The sequence below is a fragment of the Argiope bruennichi genome, chromosome 10, assembly GCF_947563725.1.
Source record: "Argiope bruennichi chromosome 10, qqArgBrue1.1, whole genome shotgun sequence".
NCBI classification, from domain to species: domain Eukaryota; kingdom Metazoa; phylum Arthropoda; class Arachnida; order Araneae; family Araneidae; genus Argiope; species Argiope bruennichi.
Genome location: NC_079160.1, coordinates 109,219,176 through 109,238,977, shown reverse-complemented (window position 1 = coordinate 109,238,977; position 19,802 = coordinate 109,219,176). Strand labels below are relative to the sequence as shown.

The 19,802-nt window shown below is 31.4% G+C and overlaps 1 long non-coding RNA gene across 1 annotated transcript; it reads left to right on the top strand.

Moving 5' to 3' along the window:
- The first annotated feature begins 11,623 nt into the window (after positions 1 to 11,623).
- On the top strand, positions 11,624 to 19,519 carry LOC129987431 (uncharacterized). Its single transcript, XR_008785583.1, has 3 exons — positions 11,624 to 11,735; positions 17,457 to 17,589; positions 19,442 to 19,519. It is a non-coding gene; the product is annotated as an uncharacterized LOC129987431 (long non-coding RNA).
- The last annotated feature ends 283 nt before the right edge of the window (positions 19,520 to 19,802 follow it).

Here is a 19,802-nt window from a genome sequence, read left to right as displayed (position 1 = left end):
TAAAATATTTACTTTTTTTTTAACTAAACAGTAACTTTCACTTTCTTTTGTTTCCTACACTTTTTCGCTACCTAATTCTTGTATGTTCCTATATCCATCTCAGCCTTAGGGAAAGGTGTTTACTTTCCCCCTGTTATAAAATGAAATAGATATGTTATTTTCGTTTTTTACGTGTCAATAAACTGGATAAATTTTAACTTCCCATGGAAATTCTAATTACTAATCATACTTGCAATCAATATTTATATTTATATTCACACAATTTCTTTAGATAGTAACTTTCACTTTTAGCTCCCAACGAAATTCTTGTGCGTGATTATTGGCATTTATTCTATTGTTAAGATGGTAATAATTATCATCGTATTTCAATTGTTATCGAACAAATAATAATTCCAACAGTCCCTTTTGTTATTGCTGTTAACAGCAATGTAGCTATTGAAATACTCAGCAAAATTACAAAATGCGAACAATGTAGCAGAAGGAACAATCAAAGCATACACTGTTGCTTTCTGTTGAAATTCATTTACTGTTCAGCAACCGATCGTTTTGCGACTTTTTCGTTTTCTGAGTAATGCTTAGTGCGTTTCTTGACTGTTTCAATGAGGCTACGGCCATCGTTGGCCTCATCAGTTTTGTGACTATATGGGAATTGGTAAAATATTCCCTATTTCTTCGTCTACCATCTTCTGGGGATTCTTTCCGCATTTGATCCGAATTTGGATCCAAATGCAGAAATACCATCTCATCCGCCTGAACCGCAAGTTGCCGTGGTGCGCTGGTATGCAGTGTTTTGACTTTGCCAGGCATTGGAGATTCCAGCTGAACTGGCTCCTACTGGAGTCCAGAAAGCTGATGCTCCGGTAATGAAATCATACAAGATTTATAAAATGTGTTGTGGTTTAAGCTTGCTAGCCCGATTGGCTGCTATTGGTGTCCCAGTTGTGGAGTCATATAAAGTCTATGGATTTTGCTTGGCTTTGGACTTACCAGTGGAATACAGACAGCGGTTATAGTCAGTTTAACATCGCAACTGCCGACAGTCTCCGAAAATACTGCTTATGACTGATCCAAAGATTGTATGTTGCCAAATGTGCAAAGACCGTTGTCTACTCCGGATGCTGGTTCACAAACTGCTATGTGCTACTGGAAGCTATTTAATATTATTTTATACATCAAAAACTACGGCCAACTGTCATATCAAGTTATGAAACAAGTATGTTGTCAACATTTCAATGCTGATATTTAAAAGAAAAAATAAAAAAAAAAACTTTTACGGGTTTTTAAAAAAAACGGGTGGGGAATGAGAGTAGCCCACCTCCACGTGGTGTTCCCCGGGCAGCGGTGCAGTTCACTGGAACTGCAACGGCTAAGAGGCTACTCAAGCATGAAATATAAATTTAGAACTTTTAGTTCGTCTGCTAAAACTGCATAGATATCATTTTTTGGGTTTTTTTTTTTTTCATTATCTCGAATTTTTGGATAAGAAACCAATGATTAATACTTGAACATTAGTTTCTGCATTTTTAATATGTTAATGTTTATGGGTTAGCATACGTTCTACGTATTACATTGTACGACATGCATGATTTAAAATTATTCAAAACTCACTTTAAATCGGATATTTCGCCTCAAGCTAGCAAATTCAGAAAAAAACATTATTTATAGGGTTTTGGTCTTGCATATACCACACAACATAAAAACCAGAGAGAGAGATGGCTGCAAAACTTACTCACACATACTATTTAAAACTGTTGCTCCTCTGATTTTGAAATTACAATGTGGGCCTTGGGTAAGACCACAAACACCTAGTATGGCAAAGGCGAATGTTAATAAAGAAAGATATAATAAGAATAAAGAAATATTAATATATTAATAAAGAAATTATAGATCTTTGGCTTGAATATAATTTTTTTTATTGTATTTATTATGAGAATATGTATTTTTCATGTCTTTTAATTTGTCCGATTTTGTGATCACAATCAATAAAAACAAACAGCAAAAGAAAGAGAGAGAGAGAAAGAAAAATCAGGCAAAATGAAGAATGAGAATAAATGCTATTTGCAAAATGAAAGAAAATGAAAAGTTAAAAAAGAAGCACAGAAGAAAAGGAAGTATTTATAAAAACTAAATGAATAAAAATTCGATTAAATCTTCATTTTTTTTAATATACATAGCGTTTAATTTTCCATGCACAACATGGCATTTTAAACTACATTGACAGTTTATAACAAACAGCAATATTTATTCAATACTACTATAAAACAACTTATTTGATAAAATGTTTCAGCTTTCTTTAATTCAAACATTATTAACTGTTCTTAACATTTTTCACTATTGCCTCTACAGGCTTTTGAATATCAAAATTTCGATGAAAGCTATCATTAACACGTAAGGATTAAGAACACCTAATCGTTGAAAGGAGAATGAATCGTCATTCTCCTTTGCTGTGAGGATGGACTCTTCACAGATGCCTTCACGTAACTCCACCAATGGATGAAACAGATAGAATAACATAGAATGGTCATCACAGTTGTCCTGTACACTTTTCCTCACGCATTTTGAAAAGGAATTCAAATGCCTGAAAACAAAAAAACAAAATAAAACGGAATATGCAAAGTGGCAAGGAGGAATTCTTTAACCATTTTAATTTATTATTCAAGTATTTGGTATTTTACGTTTTTTTTTTCATAAACAATTTTATGTAAAACTAAACAGCTCTAAATAAATAACGCAATTTTTGTTATTACTATTTCATTAATATTACTGCCAAATTTTACGAAAAAAATTCGCAAATGAGTTCTATTTCTTAACCCAACAGAATTTTTAATTGCATATTGAAGAACAGCTATACTAAGTTCCCCCCACACAAAGTTCCCCACAGGCACAACGATTTTTCCCACTAAACCTAATTTTAATTAAAAATTCTTATAAAATCATTGCTGCAAATAAATACGCTGAAATTTATAGTTTATTGCAATTGATAGTATCTGAATATACTGTAATAAAATTGTAGAGGTATTTAAAAAACAATTGCGAAATTTAAAATAAATGAAATAAAATAAAGAAACATTTTTATTAGAGTGAAATTTTCATAAATAAATTTAATAATAATATATACTTTCAGAAAATGGCATACATTTGCTTACTAATATTCAAAATATGGAAAATATTAGAAAACAATGTCAAACGATTACTAAATTGTATCTAAATTGTTTGAAGTTTATGGTATATTTTAAAACATATTTCAGGACAAAGCCCTACATCGAATAGTTTTGCATTTATAGTAAGATAATTTCCGCTTTTATTCTTTTAAAGAACTATCTGATTCATTCTTCAATTTAGAAATCTCACTCTCACTTAAATATTTTGCTCTTTTCGCCATAATGACTAAAATAAAACTTACCCAAAATATATAAACAAAAAAAAACCTATCTAGCAAACTCCAAATGCAAACGATAAATCTACACCCACAGAAACCAATAAGTAATCTTTTATGCATCTTAGTCAAAATATAAATATAAATCCAAAGCCCAGGCATTGAAGGTCCTGTAAATGCCCTATCTCTCGAGAGAGCCGAAAAAGTGTCATTGTTTATATGTTTAAATACCCGGATCAAATAAAAAAAAAATAAACTCGAAAACAAACGAGCCTATTGAAGGTCAATGTTCTGCGAAACATTATTCGAAATTTTAACGGACTTCAACCGCCATCTAGTGCATTTAAACACAACTTTCCAAATTAAAATCACGCATACGCGATCACGAGCTCCTGGAGTGGGAAAGGCTGTTACATATACGAGATGGCGGGCCCTGAAGGGAGACTTCCGTGATAACATGTACGTGATCATGGTGCTCAACGGGATAAGAACCTCTCGAGGATGAAACATGTCACCAAATTTCATACTAAACGGTATTGTCCATTTCAGTATCCAGAGACAACCATTTATCGATGCTTCTATCTCGCTAAGGGACGAAACGCGGAAGGATAAGCGCATTTCTAGAATTCTGCGTCATTTTTCGACCTTGATCTCCGCCTCACTACAGTACACTCCCGATTATCCGCGGAATTGGGTGGCGCGGCCACCGCGGATAACAAAAATCGCGAATAATCCGAAAAAAGCTAAAAACGGGTATAGCAAAAGAGAAAACAGTCATTCCAACTTTGAAAAATCGTTTTATGTACAATGAAACGTAAAATAAACAGCAGTAAATGTTTAACTAATGTTTAATATTTTAGTATATCACTCAAAACTAACCTAAAATGCATTTTGTTAATGAAAATAGAAAAGTGCTTTGCACTTACGAGAGGCGTCAAGGATACACAGAAAAATGAATACATATGTACTGTTTTAATACTGTAATGTATTATGTAATTACAAAAGCATCACTGTAAAACTACACCTTTTTGAAGAAATCAGTCATTTGTGTTTGCTTCTTGCTTTGGAAGCATTTTCTCTTTGCTTGGAAGCAAAAAAAAAAAAAAAAAAAAAACTTAGTGCGGCAGGCGCGGATAATCGGGAGTCTACTGTACTTACTTTTCCGTTCAATTTGAAGAGGTAGGGACGCGCTAGGATAGAACCTGGGACCTTTAGGTTAGGAGTCCAGTAACAATCCGATTATGCCAAAACAGCTGTTCTGGCAGAAGAGCTGTTACTGGCTTATATGCAATTCACCACAAATTTTATTTACAAGTGTATGTGAATGTCGGGTTGTTTCTAAATTTTATTTTATTTTAATTTAGTCTGCGAGTCATCCGAGTGTACTTTATTGTTAAATGAAAACCTCTCCTCCTTTCACATTTCGAATTATCCCAATTTTGACAATTTAAACCCATCCTAACAGATGCACAAATGCGCGGAGGATTTTAGAATCTATTGGCAAATAGTATATTTCTTGTATGAATTGCAATGTGCTTTTTCAGTCTAATCTAGATAAAGGTAATTAACATGTGCTTATGTGACTTGTCATAAACAAACCAGGTGAAAAAGTCAGCAATGTTAAGTCGAGTTTTAACGTCTCTTGTTAAAGTGGTGCCATGCAGGAGCAAGAGTACATTTTAGCAACTCATGCGTCACAGCCTTTTCCATTTCATTTACTCCTCCACATATAGTAATTTAGATTTGTATGAGAGAACGATTATTTCTGATCCAGTGCCTCCAGTGGTATTGTCTCGAATTGCAAGACTTCGTGTCTATGACAGATTTATACGTGCACCAGCCACTACGTAGAAGGAGAGTCTTTAGCCGACGGGATTCGAACTCATAACCCGCCGACCTACCGTTCAGACTATCCCGGCCTAATTGACATGTTGACAGCCTTATCATCCATTGTCTGGTTACATCGAAAGTTCTAATTTAGTATAGAATTTGATGCAAGTATGTTTAGCTTATTTCTCCTTGTTTTAACAAATTGTGCACCATGCGAATCGCTCGTGATTCACGTCTACTGACCAATTCTCTTTTTATATTACATTTAAAAGTTAGCAAGGAAGTAAGCTTCTTATTAAATAGTGATCTGAATCACAGACGTGAATCATGGCTGTTAACACGTTAAAATTCATCCACTATGTTAATTAGTTATATAGAAAATGCACGAAATCTCAGATAACATGAAGAACAGAATTTCCCCAAGAAATTATTCTGGATCTCTAATGAATTTGGCTCTGTACTTTCAGGCATTAATTATTGCACTAAAGGATTGCTAGGACATGAATTTGTATTTTGATAATTTGAAACACATCGCGCTGATCAGTCCGTTCGTCACAACCATTTGAATGTTTCACTTTCATACCATTCAAAAGGGATTTTGTCGGTTCACTCAGAGTACCGACGAAGATCACTGTGAAATTTTATTTAAAAAATAATCCTTCCTCACACCTTTATATTTATGACGAAATCAATTAACTCCAAAAGTCTGGAGGATCGGAAACTTCGCCCAACGATATGACAAATGTTTAAATATTCTTAGTGATAATGTCAAACAATAACCAAGCTTAATTATGTAGAATGTAACTTTTGGTAATAAATTTATTTTCTTCTCTGCTCATGTTGTTTTTTCTTGCTGATTCACAGAAGATCTAAAACAACCCCATATATTTTATAGCTTTAATGTAATATTAATATGAGAAAATTTTCTGCCGCATGCTTCTATTCAAATATGATGTTTGATTGCACCAAACTTACGCTTAAAAAGTTGTGAAAAATAAAAGAGACAGAAAAATATGCCTGCAGCATAGGGTGGCCGTGGAGACAGAATTCATATTACAGCAACGTTGCTATTCAAAAAACGACAAGCTCGATGGCATCAAAAATCAAACTATGAATGAAAATAATGAAATATGAAAATATCAAATGAAAATAAATATTATTAAAATATGAATATACTCAAAAAAAGTGCATTTGAAATCATGAGGGAATGACTGTCCACAAAATTTTGTTGAATATATAAAATGCCAAACATTGAAGTTCCTCTTTAACACGGAATTCTGAATTTCCTTTTAATTTTCGATAAATTCCTTAAAAATTCGTTTGTTTCTTTGTGAATAATTCTTAACTTTACCAGAGCATTCATTCTTTGCATTTATTTGGTTTCATGAGTTAATTCACACATTTCTATCATTTTACATTTCCACTGACTCCTTGTAATCAAATATTGTTAAATTATCTTTCTTTCTTGCAACCTTCTTTATTCCTATCGCTTTCTTAGTGCTCCTTTGCCCAAAATGATTTTGCCAACGGATTCGGTGCAGTTCTTATTGTAAATAGCAGGCGTGTAGCATTCCTGCTGTTTTTGGCGCTCTAAAAAAATAATGTATTTCATTTTTTTTTGAAAAATAATACATTCTCATTGAAAACTGTTAAATAGTGTTGGACTTGGTGATTTCCTTTTTTAAATTTAAATCCTTGGAAATAATTAATAACTTGATAAAACCGTTCTAAAGTAAAAATTAAAACAATTTTTGGTTTATCTTATATGAAATATAAAGAGAGAGAAAGAGAGTGCGTACCATAATAAATAAAAAAAAATTCGCAAATCGAGATTATGATGAATTTTCTTGTTTTAGCCTTATATGATTTTAACAAAATTTTGCTTGGAAGAAATCGTTTTTGTATGAGAATAGGAAGACTTAAAAGCACAATAAGCTAGACAAATGAAACTTGGTAAAAAGCTTTATCATCGGAATTGAACATTTCTCTCAAATTTTCTAACAAGTCTAAATATGTCAAGTCTGCCTTTCTATTAACGCATCCATTTCATTTGGAAATGTTTGTTAAAGAATGTAACAAACTAGACGAATGAATTTTTGTATGATTTTTTTACATCAAAATTCTATATTTGCGTCTACGAGTTTCCTTAAATAGACGGACTGACAAAGAAACTGTAGAAGGATTATTTTTTCCAATCTTTGACACAAATCTGTTTTTTTTTTCAATCTGTCATATTCTAAGATTTATCCATCTCATTCATATATTTGTCGATTTGTCTATTTCACTTATACATGGATGTAAAGACAGGTAGACTTATGTAGACTGATTTCGACCTAATAAATAATTGCATTGATTTTATTACCTTGCATTGCATTGAATTTATTGCAAAGACATAGACTTCAAATCTGTTAATTGTCTTTTATCATTACAAATTCTTTTCCTTTTTTTAAAAAAAAATCGAGAACGAAATGAAATTAGGTTTATTTATGATACATGATACAAAAAGAACAGAAGTCGCTTATATTTTGAAAAACCTTTACTTCTGGCTCATTAAATAAACTTAACACGACCAACGAAGGAGAACATTTTTTTTCTATCCTGCATTTTGTTGTAAAATTATTTAAATAATGTGTATGAATATTTATCTAACCAGCAATACTCTCTTTGTAAAAATCGTTAAGTGTAACTTAATTCTTGCTGTTTTGAGAAGAGACAAATACAAAAGCAGTAATTCTAGAGTATCTAGCAGTGAAAATCAATTTTCTTACACTTTAGCTATGTGTTTTAAGTCCTTCTTACTTTTACTGTAATAATTTTGAACTATTGATGTACGAATCGGAATATTTGAATATATGAATTGGAATTTTTTCAGATGAGAGCGATTTTATTTTCTGGAATTCATGCTTATCACTGCACAGTCATTCTGAATCTTATTATCATGCAAATTCTATTCATTTTTCTGTCCTCAGTATCAAATTCAAATTGGCAGATGAATCTGGACTGCTAATCCTTTGAACTATTAATCCTTCATTTCAAGCTTCCACTCATTCATTTTGCAAATTTAACCAAAATTTGACAGTGCAATTTAATGTAGATTTGGAATAAATCGTTATGTAACAGTATGGTTCTATTGAAATAAATTACATTTATAAGAATATTTATTCATAATTAGCGTTTTGCTGACTAGCAATAATAGAATTCGAGAATGCTTCCTTAAATTTGCTTTGTATTATGAATTTGAAGTGAGTGCTTTGAACAGTTTGAAGACATTGAAAATTCATGTGGCTAGATTAAGTAGGATGTTAATTTATTTTAATCAAATGTCTGTCAAATAATCATTTATGGATTGAAAGAAAATATAATGTCTTTTGTATTAGTTTTTATATTTAAAAATGCTCCTGCTTTAATAGAAAAGTATTTGTAATATTAAAAAAAAAATTATTCCTACAAAATTGTGTTTTTAGTGTCCGATTTCCTTGGCTTTCCGTTTTTATTTATGTTTTGTCGATGGTGTTAAAATATTTTCTTCTTAGTTAAGTATAAATTGGCATCGTATATATTTTTTAAAATGAAATTTTGTGATGAAATGTGAATTTTGTGAAAAATGTCGCTTAATAACTTTTCATTGTGATTTAAAATAGCACTTATCTTGTAATATCTTTTTTTAAAATGTTTTTACAATATGGTTATATTAATTGAAAGACAAGGTGAAGAAGGTTTTTTTTAAAACAATTCTTGTTTTTTGGCCGCAGTTTCATCTCTATTTCTAGAATACAATTAAAAGTCTGTTTCTTTATTCATTTTCAATAACCACATTCATTTTAATTGAAAAATTAAACTAAAAATCATCTGCAGCCATATCTTAGAGATGAAATTAAAAATATTTTAATTATTTTGCTTCTGCATCGCTTGAAATAATACTTCATGGAAATAATTTTTTTCTCTCTTTTTACTTAATAAAATGTATATAATTAAAAGATGAGAAATTTTATGTAAAATATACAGCTTTTTAAAAATTCTTTTAGAGTTTATTAAAAACAAGATGGATTTTGAAAAATGTTGCCAGAACTTCAATTTCAACATTTCAATTATATTTTGAGAAAAAAGAACATGACTGATTGGGAGAGAATTTTCTACAGATAGTTCTTATGATGACTATGACAATTCTCAATGATACAGATAAAACTGCATATACGGCTTATTTAGATAATGAAGATTAATGTTTAATTGTCCATAAGTTGATTATTATTATTAAAGTATTAATTGTCATTCTGTGTTTAAATGAGCTGCATCAGTGCATTTGTACATTTGCAAATGAACAGAATAATTTAAAAAAAAATGGTTTGAAGAATGACATTATAGATTACCAGAGTATCCATAATTGTGTGAAGAAAAGCAGATAAAAAACAAATATGTGGAAGGATTGACCAATTGTCTTTCACTCTATTTTGGAGTTTGTCATGCATAACACTTTTGGGTAGATGGATTATTTTATGGTCCTTCTCCTCAGCAACATTTTGTTAATAAAGCTGTATTTTAATTAATTTTAATACTCAAGTATCTTCATAATTCATTTATTAAGAGGATAAACTTGAAGGTAATTGATTAACGCGATCCTAGCATAAACTTGTTCATTGAACATTTTTTTTGAATACCTTCAGGCCATTTTCGTTATATATTCTCAAATTTTCAAAAAAAATTGCAAAGTAATTACATTATTGAGGGAAATCGGAGGCATATTTTATACAAATGAATTACAATATTTAAAGAATCAATCAGTTTTTTTCCCCAATGTTTTTCATCTTTATTTTTTTAAATGATCTGATGTTTTTGTTTCAGAGATATATTTAATTAAAGGATTCCCTCATATAGACATTCTTCTTAAATAGTTCAAAATTCCAATTAAGAAGAAAAAAGTTTTAGTTTGAATTTTGAAAATTCTTGTCTGGGAATAAGCTGTCGATATATATATATATATATATATATATATATATATATATATATATATATATATATATATATATATATATATATATATATATTAGCTGACCCGGTAATTACCATATGATTTATTTCTAGTAAATATTTCGTTGTAAATTAAAAAATAACGAATGTATTGTAATTGTGTGGGAATAGGATGACAAAAAGAGGAATGGAGCGCTGTAGATGATGATGGCCGATGAAAAAAACACCAACCATTTTTTTCTCAATACAATGTATTTCATTAACATAACGAACATATACATTGTTTGATCTATTAAAAGTAAAACGTAAAGTGAAAAATGTAATATATTTTTTATCCTCAAATATAAAAATGAAATAAAGAAAATCAATATTCATTTAGAAGAGCAATTGAGTGTTCGATATTTTTTGTTAGTCCGTCTTTAGCCAACACAAATAAGCTCGATGGTTTGCGTACACGAGAAAATGCCACGTAAAATATTCCGTGTGAAAAACAAGGTGTGCCCAAATCTAAGCTGCAAACAGACATCGTTTGGCTTTGCGACTTGATTGTCATTGCGAATGCCAATCTAATAGGAAATTCAACGCGTTTGAATTCAATTGGCACGTCTGTGAGAATCATTGGAATTCGTGGCTGCAGAACAAGGTCTGCTGGAAATCAGAACTGATGTAAAGAATGCTTAAACTGCGAAATTTCTATGTTGGAGAAAGTTATTTATCTTACTCAATAACGGGAAAAAAACCTCTTTAAACTGTACTTCTTAATACTGAGAATGGCAAACAGGCTGGAAAGATAGATTTTCACTCAAAAATTTCAAAGATATTAAATTCATTTTAAGATTTTACAATGCTGATTTCTAGAAATTCACTTCTTAAAACTAAGAAGTGAAAAACATTTTATTTTTTTTAAATCATACATATTAGAGCCTTTATGAAAATATTTTTAATTTTAAAAAAAAAATTCAGTTTTTATATATTGTTCGTTGCGACTTATTTTTGTGATATATTGTTATGACAGTCAACGATCACACATTTGACAATCCTGCAACTGCATGATCGCTGAAATGTGTTTTATTTGACATAAGATAAATAAATAACTTCATGTCTCATCCTTTTTCTATCACGGATGGGAAAGAGCATTCATTCTGTTTTATTTATTTATTTTATTATTATATTTATTTTCCCAGTATTATTTCTCTCTCGCTTATCTTGTCGCTCTTCTGCCATTATTCTTTGGTTGATGCTAAGAGAACAGGTGTTCAAAGAAGGGGAAAAATGTTTATGCCAGATGCAGTATTTACAAAACATGACAAATTTCTCAAAAATAAGTCAACAGAATTCCTGACCTTTTGCAAATGTGTATTTCTTCATAGCAAAATATGTCAAGAATTCACAAGACTATTTTGAATGCCTGTCATTCATAATAATCTTCTGAATAAAAGGCGCGCACTGAAAAAAGAAGACTCTAAATCGTCTGCCAGCGACGAGTCTTTTTATTCAAATTCTTAACGTTGAATCTAATCCACGATCTCTTTCTTATTCGTAGACTACTGAAAACTTCGTACTTGTAAGTGCAGAAATTTCAAATTTAAGTTCACTTTCATCTTAGAAAATCTAATCTGTTTTTTATATCAAAATGTATTTCTGTTTAGGGCAATTTAATACTTCTCAATTTTTTAATTTTGGTTGTATCGATTTCATTGGATATTTTTGTACTTTTTCGGATAATTTAAAGGTAATTGTTTACTTTAGTAATATAATAGGTAAAGCAGCTGTATCATACTTACAAATTATGTTTTAGAAGACTCAAAAACGAAATATAATTTTAAATTATAATGTAAGATTTGGTTATGATACAATGTTGGAAGAGTTCAGAATTAATTCAAAATTTCTTTCTAAATGCGACTTTATTAGCTCAAGTGTTTATTTTTTGTTAAAATTTAAAAAGAATCTTATATTATATAACCAGGAGTATTCGATTTATAATCAATTGAAAATGTAAAGGTCAAAATTTTCATTTGTTGATCACTGCCTTTCAATCGCGAGTTTACTAAAAAACCTAAAAATGTATGTTAGCAACCTGGAAATCTTTAGCTGCAATAATAATATAGATACTTGCTAATGTAGAATAAAGCAAAAATAAATAAATAAATAAAAAATCAAGAAACTTTGATATTTTTTAACTAAAGAGTATGCTTCCTGAGGAGCTTGCATCCAATCACATTCTTATGAGAATATATTCGGAATGTTGTATATCAAGAGAAATATTAAATTAATATCCGTTGAGACAAATTCGAGTTCCAAGAATATCCACTGATTTTATAGATTAAAGTTTTTTGTGTATGAATCCAGTTACAGAGTGAATGTTGCCAACTTCTGTGCTATTCAATAAAAAGCAGGGTGAGAACTTATTAATGGCAGTAAGTTACAGATCAATTAAGTTGTGACTGCTTAAAATACAAATATCTTAAGTTAAATAGATAAATCTTCAAGGGTGTTCGTCAAGAAGATCTTCTACAAAGAAGCCAACAGCATGAAATTGCTTGAAACAAATATTTGAAGGCCGACTTTGAAACAAAAGGGCTCTCAGTTCGTTCACCAGAATCCTTTTAATTCTTATTGTAAATGTAATAAAAAAATATGCATATTCTATCTATTATCACCACTCATTCTATAAGAATTTACCTTACTGAAGAGAAAAACACGAGCCTGAATTTTTAAGGCAAGATAGGGCAATGAAATTTGTAATTCCGTAGAATACATGGATTGACTTAGTTAAAAAATTTCAGTGGACAATCTACTAAAGTCCAATTTTCATTTATTAAATTTGATTTGTGCAATTTTAGCTTAGTTTATTTTGACTGTGCATAGGTATTTTATGTAGTTACTTGTTAATGGAAAAGTTCTTTTGTATCATTACAAAAATTAGTATTTTTTAAGACTAATTCTTGAAAGCTACGATTTTTAATGTTTATTTACTTACTCTAAATGTATTAATGTATTTTAAGCCCTCCATCCTTCAGGAGTTATGTAAAATTTACAGACTTTTTTTTTTGTTCAATATTTCTGATGCACAAAATATATTGATTTATACTATGATTGAAGTAACATGGTTTAAAAAAAGTTATGTAGTCGCCATTTTTCTTTTCATTCTCTAGTTTCTGTCTGGGTTTCTTAAGGATATATGATCATACATGACTTTTAAAGATTTGTTATTCACATGAAAATTCAAGCTATTTTCTGAAAACTTAAAAAATGACGGCATTTTGTGGCTTCGCCACGTTAAGCGGCGTCCGGGTAGAATACGATTCTTTCGTCTTCTCGTTACCGTCATAAGAGACTTTAAAAAGTGTAAATGGCGACTAGTTTTATAATTACAAGATATTTTATAATATATCCACTATGTTTTTCAATATTTTTTATACCTCTCAATAATGTGATGAATAATATCATTAATCAATAATCGTAATAGTGTTATTCGGCCTTTTGTGTTAATAGGCTGGGGTTCGGTGTTATTTATTTATTCGAAACGGAGCATAAATACATTAATATTTCATCTACAAGCTGCCCCTAATACGAGCGCCAGGGCTATGTCTCGAAGAAGCCTTGGCCCCTCGATTTATTCGCGGCTGGTTCCAAAGGGTCTTTTCTCCTTTTAGTTTTATCTTTCTTTCTAGCAGGGTCGGTTTTCTTTCTCCTTCCTTCCCTCGGTGACAGGTGAAAGAGTTTTCCACGAGAAGCCGTTGTCTCTCTCCGAATGCCTACGTGTGGGCAGCTTGAGGTAATTCAGGTGGTCGTTCTCAGCATATCGTTTTCATTGGCAGCTGTCCGCCTACATCGTTCGTGTCTTAAAGTACAAATGAAAAAGTCACACCTTCAGCCTTTTCCTTTAAAGGACACCGTCCTTAATGATTAATGTCCCCGAAAGTGACTCCCCGCATAGAGGTTCCGATTCACACTAAGGTAAGAGTACTTGTTGTGAAGGTCTATGATGCCTCCACAATTGAGATTGAGAACTAAATAATGCGGTGTAACTAATTTAAAATTAACTAAGGAATTGCGGTGTAGCTATAAGAATGAAAACGATGCTTCTATAAAATGCGGTTTATTTCTATGAGAAGGGGTATGGAGTCACCCCACTACCAACGGTAAGCATCGCGTTCCGAGTTCTAAAAAGTTCTGGCGGATCATGACCCGCGCAGTTACAAAAAAAGGAGCAACCCTAGAATGGACGCTTTTCGCGTTGGTAGCAAAATAATGGACAGTGCCTGAAGTTGGGAAATTTCAGAACCAATGGTTATCCTACTTTCTTAGTCTTTGCAGTGGTTGATAACGTCTGACTTGATTTTTTTCCCATATCGTATTGGTTTAAAAAAAGAAGATCTCTCTAGTGGGTTTTGAATAAAATTTTGATCCTTAACATAGCTTGATTTTGTGCAGGTTATATAAAATTACAAGAGGAATCTTTCATCCCAAGTTCATTAAATTCCTTTCAGTGTAGAGCACTTTAGCGAATCAAAAGCAAAGTGCGGCAGACCTCCCACACTTCCTTGTTATTCAAAAAAAGGTCATGATAACCAATAAATACTTGACCTGCATTAAAATTATAAATCCCATTTTTCTCCTGTCTCACTAGAATCCTGAAAAATAATCAACTACAGCTAAAATAAAAAGATGCGATATCCTGAAGCTAGACGAAAATTCCTAACACAAACAACTAAATTTACGTTTATATCCGCGTTTCAAAATGAATTTGCTCAAATTGCTTATACACAAATTGAATAAAATAAGAGACCTCTTTTAAATGCCCTGAAAAAGCGTCATCTGATATTGAGCAATCCCTAAACAGTGCACTGAAACTCTTACACTAGAACAAATCTAAAAACTAACTGATATAAAGCTTTCAAAATGCAGTCCACATGAACTTTATTCCCTTATTCAATGACGTATCAAACATTCCAAGTCTCTAATTTCATCCGTATGAGGATGAGGGTGATCATGAGAAGAGTTGCGAAATTCAAGGGACTTCATTTGTTATTCCTATTACATCTTCAGCGACACATTCTTTTAATGCATAACTTCTTTTCTTGGAATAATAGAGTCATTCAATTGCAGACAATCAAGAGCATTCTTGAGAACTTCATCCTGTTTATTTTTTTTACCTTCAAGAAACTTTTTTGAAACCTTATTACAACCGTAGCTCCATATTTGTAATAGTGTGAGGAAATATAATGACACTTAAGTTCATAAGTCTGTCGAACAGTTATGTGTGTGTAAATTTTGAGATATCAGAAAAATATAATTCCATTCGCCTCGCCAAGGCCAGTATAAGCTTGCTGAGGGCTCCAGGTGCTGATGTTCCTTATGCACGAACACTGACCCAATCTGATGTACTCATTTTCTGCCGTATTGGTATCAGTAACAGGAAGTTAAATGCATAGTAGATCAGCTTTCCACTATTTTCTGTTTCCAAGCCATTTCATTCGATATATAATTTTGTGGGATTCGGATTCTTGAACTATGGATTGGACGGTTCATCCCTGATATCTGTTTCTCTCTGTCCAATAATAAATAATAAAAAAAATTATTTCAGTGAACATGCGTATATCCTCCACATTCTCGATATGGCTTTCTCTTTTCTTGAGCCATTAACGTTGCTCGACTTTACAATTAGAAAATATGTCTATAATAAGGAAAATGTTTCTTTTACTTTCTCATTTGCTGATGGAAATGAATTTTAACATTGCCTAAAGCGTTATCGATTTGAGAAATCGGCTATATCTCTGAGAATATAGTATTTTCTATAGACATTTCAAAAGCTGTACAGTGCGTGCTTGATACCATAATAAATGCGTCTCGTAATACTATTTCAAAGTGCTTCTCTAAGAAAGTTTTGCTGTCCTTGGTAAAACGAAATTTGTCACGATAATTTCGAGATAAAAGAAAATTTGGGGAAACTTTTAAAAATATACCTTAACAGAAACACCATGTCACTTCTGAGCGAGTCTAATTATTTTCTCGCATTTCCTCTCGTAGTCAGACGGACACTAATAATTTTTGTTCCATCCATTTCATCTTCAACTTCCAATGAACAATCATGGAATGAAGTCGAGTCTTCTGAGTTTATTTACCCTGAATCAGCCTTGCCTAATCTCAAAACTGGAAATGACGTATTCTACCCCATTAAACATTCCCAATGCTCCAGACATATTTGTATTTGTATCTGCTATTAATTATTAAAGAATGTTTGGGCTTCTACGAAGAGTACGAGCTTAATCGTGCTACGAAGTATATATATATATATTTATTTAATTTTTGAAGAAGAATCATGGCCGAAGAAAAGGAAGATGACGCTTTGAATTTTTAACTTCGTTTTATTTCCATCCCGGGAGCCATAATTTATGTACAGGAGGCGCAGACAAGGCACGTCCACCCAGAGTGCGATGTAAGAGCAAATTAGTGTAATAGAGAAGGAGAATAATTTTTCCAGGGCCTATATACCGTGAGATTCTGATAAGGATTTCCTAAAGGAGTCGCCAACAGGCAAGGGAACCATAAGGATCTTTTAGAAGAATTTGCTAGGCTTGCCATTTTTATCCCTTCACTCGGAGCAAGTGAAAGTTCAACTTTAGGTCTTTTTACAAACTTTCTGTTGAATTAATTAAATAGAAAAAGTGGAAACGTATCATGAAATAAGAGAATATTTTAGAATGAAATTATTATGGACTAGTTCACCAATAAGCTGTCTATCTATGAGTACTGTGAAATATATTCTTTGAATGCCCCTTTCTTCAGTCTCGCCGTACTCACCATATTTATTATCCCTAACTCTGAAAGATTTTTTGGGTGAGATGCATCACTCAAATATGTTTAATTTTTCGAAAGCTGCTCGGTTTAACTCCTGCACTTAATGCATTTTAACTTTGTTTTCTGCTTATGCTTTATTTTTTTCATAATGTGCAGTTATCTATTATTTCATCACTGTTCTTCAGTTTTACATTTTACAGAAGCTTAAGCTTTGTATTTAAATACTATTTACGTCCACTGCGTTTTTTGCATAATGTGCCATTGGTGTCTGTTGTATCAAAATAATCCAATGACCAACTATACCAACCATCCGTATGTATTTAAATTGTGAATGAAATCTTGATGATATGAATTTTTTTGATTTTTAATTTAGAAAATGTAAGTAAACTAGAAATAATTAAGAAAAACAAGATTGATTAAATTGTAATCATTTTTTTTTTCTTTTTAAACTAGAATTAAAACCATCATTTTATATTTACAGACCGTTCGACGCAAACGTTGATTCTGAATCACATCTAACAATTCTCTTATTGAAAATATAATAAAAATGAGATTCACCGTTCCTTGCGCAGTGATCTTACTGCTCTTGTTCGCCTGTGCTATAGCTGCAAAAGGTAAGATTTAATATCTGTTTACAGTCATCGCAATAAATGCCATAAGTTACAAAATAGCATATAATTTATTGAATTTAATATACAAATGTGTGCACTTTTAAAAAAATCTGCTCTTGATATGCAAAAGCCCAACATGAGTAATAACTTTTAATAAACATGAAGCAATTTATGTACATAAAACTCTTAATGCACGTGTCACGAAAATATCTCTTATTACTCATTGCCGAATGGTAACAATCAAATGTAAACAAACCGTCATAAGAACGTTTTTACAGCTTTTTACAGTTTCATACAAGTTCCGATTTGCTAATAAAGGAACTGTAAAATATCGTGTAAATACAATATCTCCGAAAAGAACTCGGCAGTTTTGTCGACTCTCCATGTCAACAAAAACTCCAATCATTCAGAGGAACAAAGATGTAGAAGAAATCAGAATTACAGAAGTGGGCTTTAAAGTTAGTCGAGTATAAATATAGGCTTAGCTACTGCTGGATGTGAATAATCGTTCTGGCCTGCCTATGAAGATCGACGCTCCTTCCAAAATTAATGTCTCCCAAAAATGATTTTTGCCTTACCTTAAAATTTAAAATAATGGCGTCAATTCCATTACTTTACAGTTTTTTCTAACATATAATTTTGCACACATTCTGTTCTGAATGCTTTGATGAAATTGAAACACATCCATCAAAACACTCAATCGCGTGCTTTGGCTAATGTTAAATTTTATATTTAAAAAAATTTCTTCCTTTAGACATGATCACCAATGCAGGATTTTTAATTCCATTTTTATTTCGTTGCATATACATTTTTTAATTTGCACGCTCAGTAATTTAAAGTAGAGTAGCTGCCTTTGGCGATCAGTTGGTTCGCCAGCATTAATGCTCGCTAAAAATTTTTAATAAATATTTGATGCAAGTTGGTTTTATAATAGGTTTTTCATCCAAATATTTTTAAACTTCAAATTTCGATAGTTTTGTAACTCACTCATACTAATATGTAGGCCTTCAGCAGTCCTGTTCATTCTACAAAGTATCTCTCTCTGTCTAATTTTCTGTCAGCGCCCATAAAATTTCAACTTTAAATTAAATGGGAAATGTTAAACTGCAGTCAAAATAAAAATATTTCTGGGTGACACCAACCATGTCTATTTTTAAATATGCGAATAAAAAGCAGAGTCGTTCGTCAGTGAAGTTTTATATGCATTACAAAATAGTTTCATAATTTATATAATGTCTTAAAGAATTTTTCAAGAAAGGGTTCTCTGAGAATTCAGTTGTATCGTAAAGTTCAATTTTTAACTGTTTAAATGATTAAAACAAAACTATTTTATTTTATTTCATTCAATAAATGTACTTTTGAAAAAAATTATGATGTTTAAATTTTAGAAAGTCTTTTCGTACTAAGGGATCATATTCTGTGAAATAAATTTGACGGTCCAATTTTTAGAAACCCTGATGTATATTCTTTGAGAAACCCTACTCTCTAGAAACCCTGACGTATATTCTTTGAGACTGTCAATGGAGTTTTCTAAAATTGCCAATATATTTTTAATCAAAGAGTGATATTAAAATTTTATAAATTAGTCAGTTTAGGTGATTTATTTGGTTGATTGGAGTACAACTCTTTTTATTTAAAATATTAGTGTCTCAAGAATGTGAAGTCAGATGTGATAGCTTTGGTCCAACCGTTTGCTAGTAAGAGCGGTTTTGAAAATGTTTGCATTCTGCATCTCGCATTTAGCCTTCTGTTTGCAACTATGTTGAAAAATTTTGAATCATTTTTATAGTAAATATTACAAAAAAATGTTGATAGCTCCTCATTGTATATAACGGTATCTTATTATTTTTTATAGCTGATGAGGAAACGTTTCCTTTAAGTGAATCGTTAGAAGAATTGGATGCTGCCGAAAGTAGGATGTCCTGATCTAAAGAGGAATACAGGTAAGAGATTTGCCTCACTAAAAAAAAGAAGCATATGTTAATTAATGTGGTGTAGCTTTCAGAATTTAATCAGAAACGATGGATTATAGTGGCTATGACAATTGACATAGCTTTAAATTAAGAACTTATTTTAATCATGCAGTGTCTCTCTGACTGTCTTTCCGTTCTTTTTAAAGTAACTGAAGTCTATACTTTTGCATTGGTTAATTGAAAATGTGTAAATATGTATTGAGGTCCGAAAGAAATAATCCCTTTCTCTGATCTGGGGTCTTC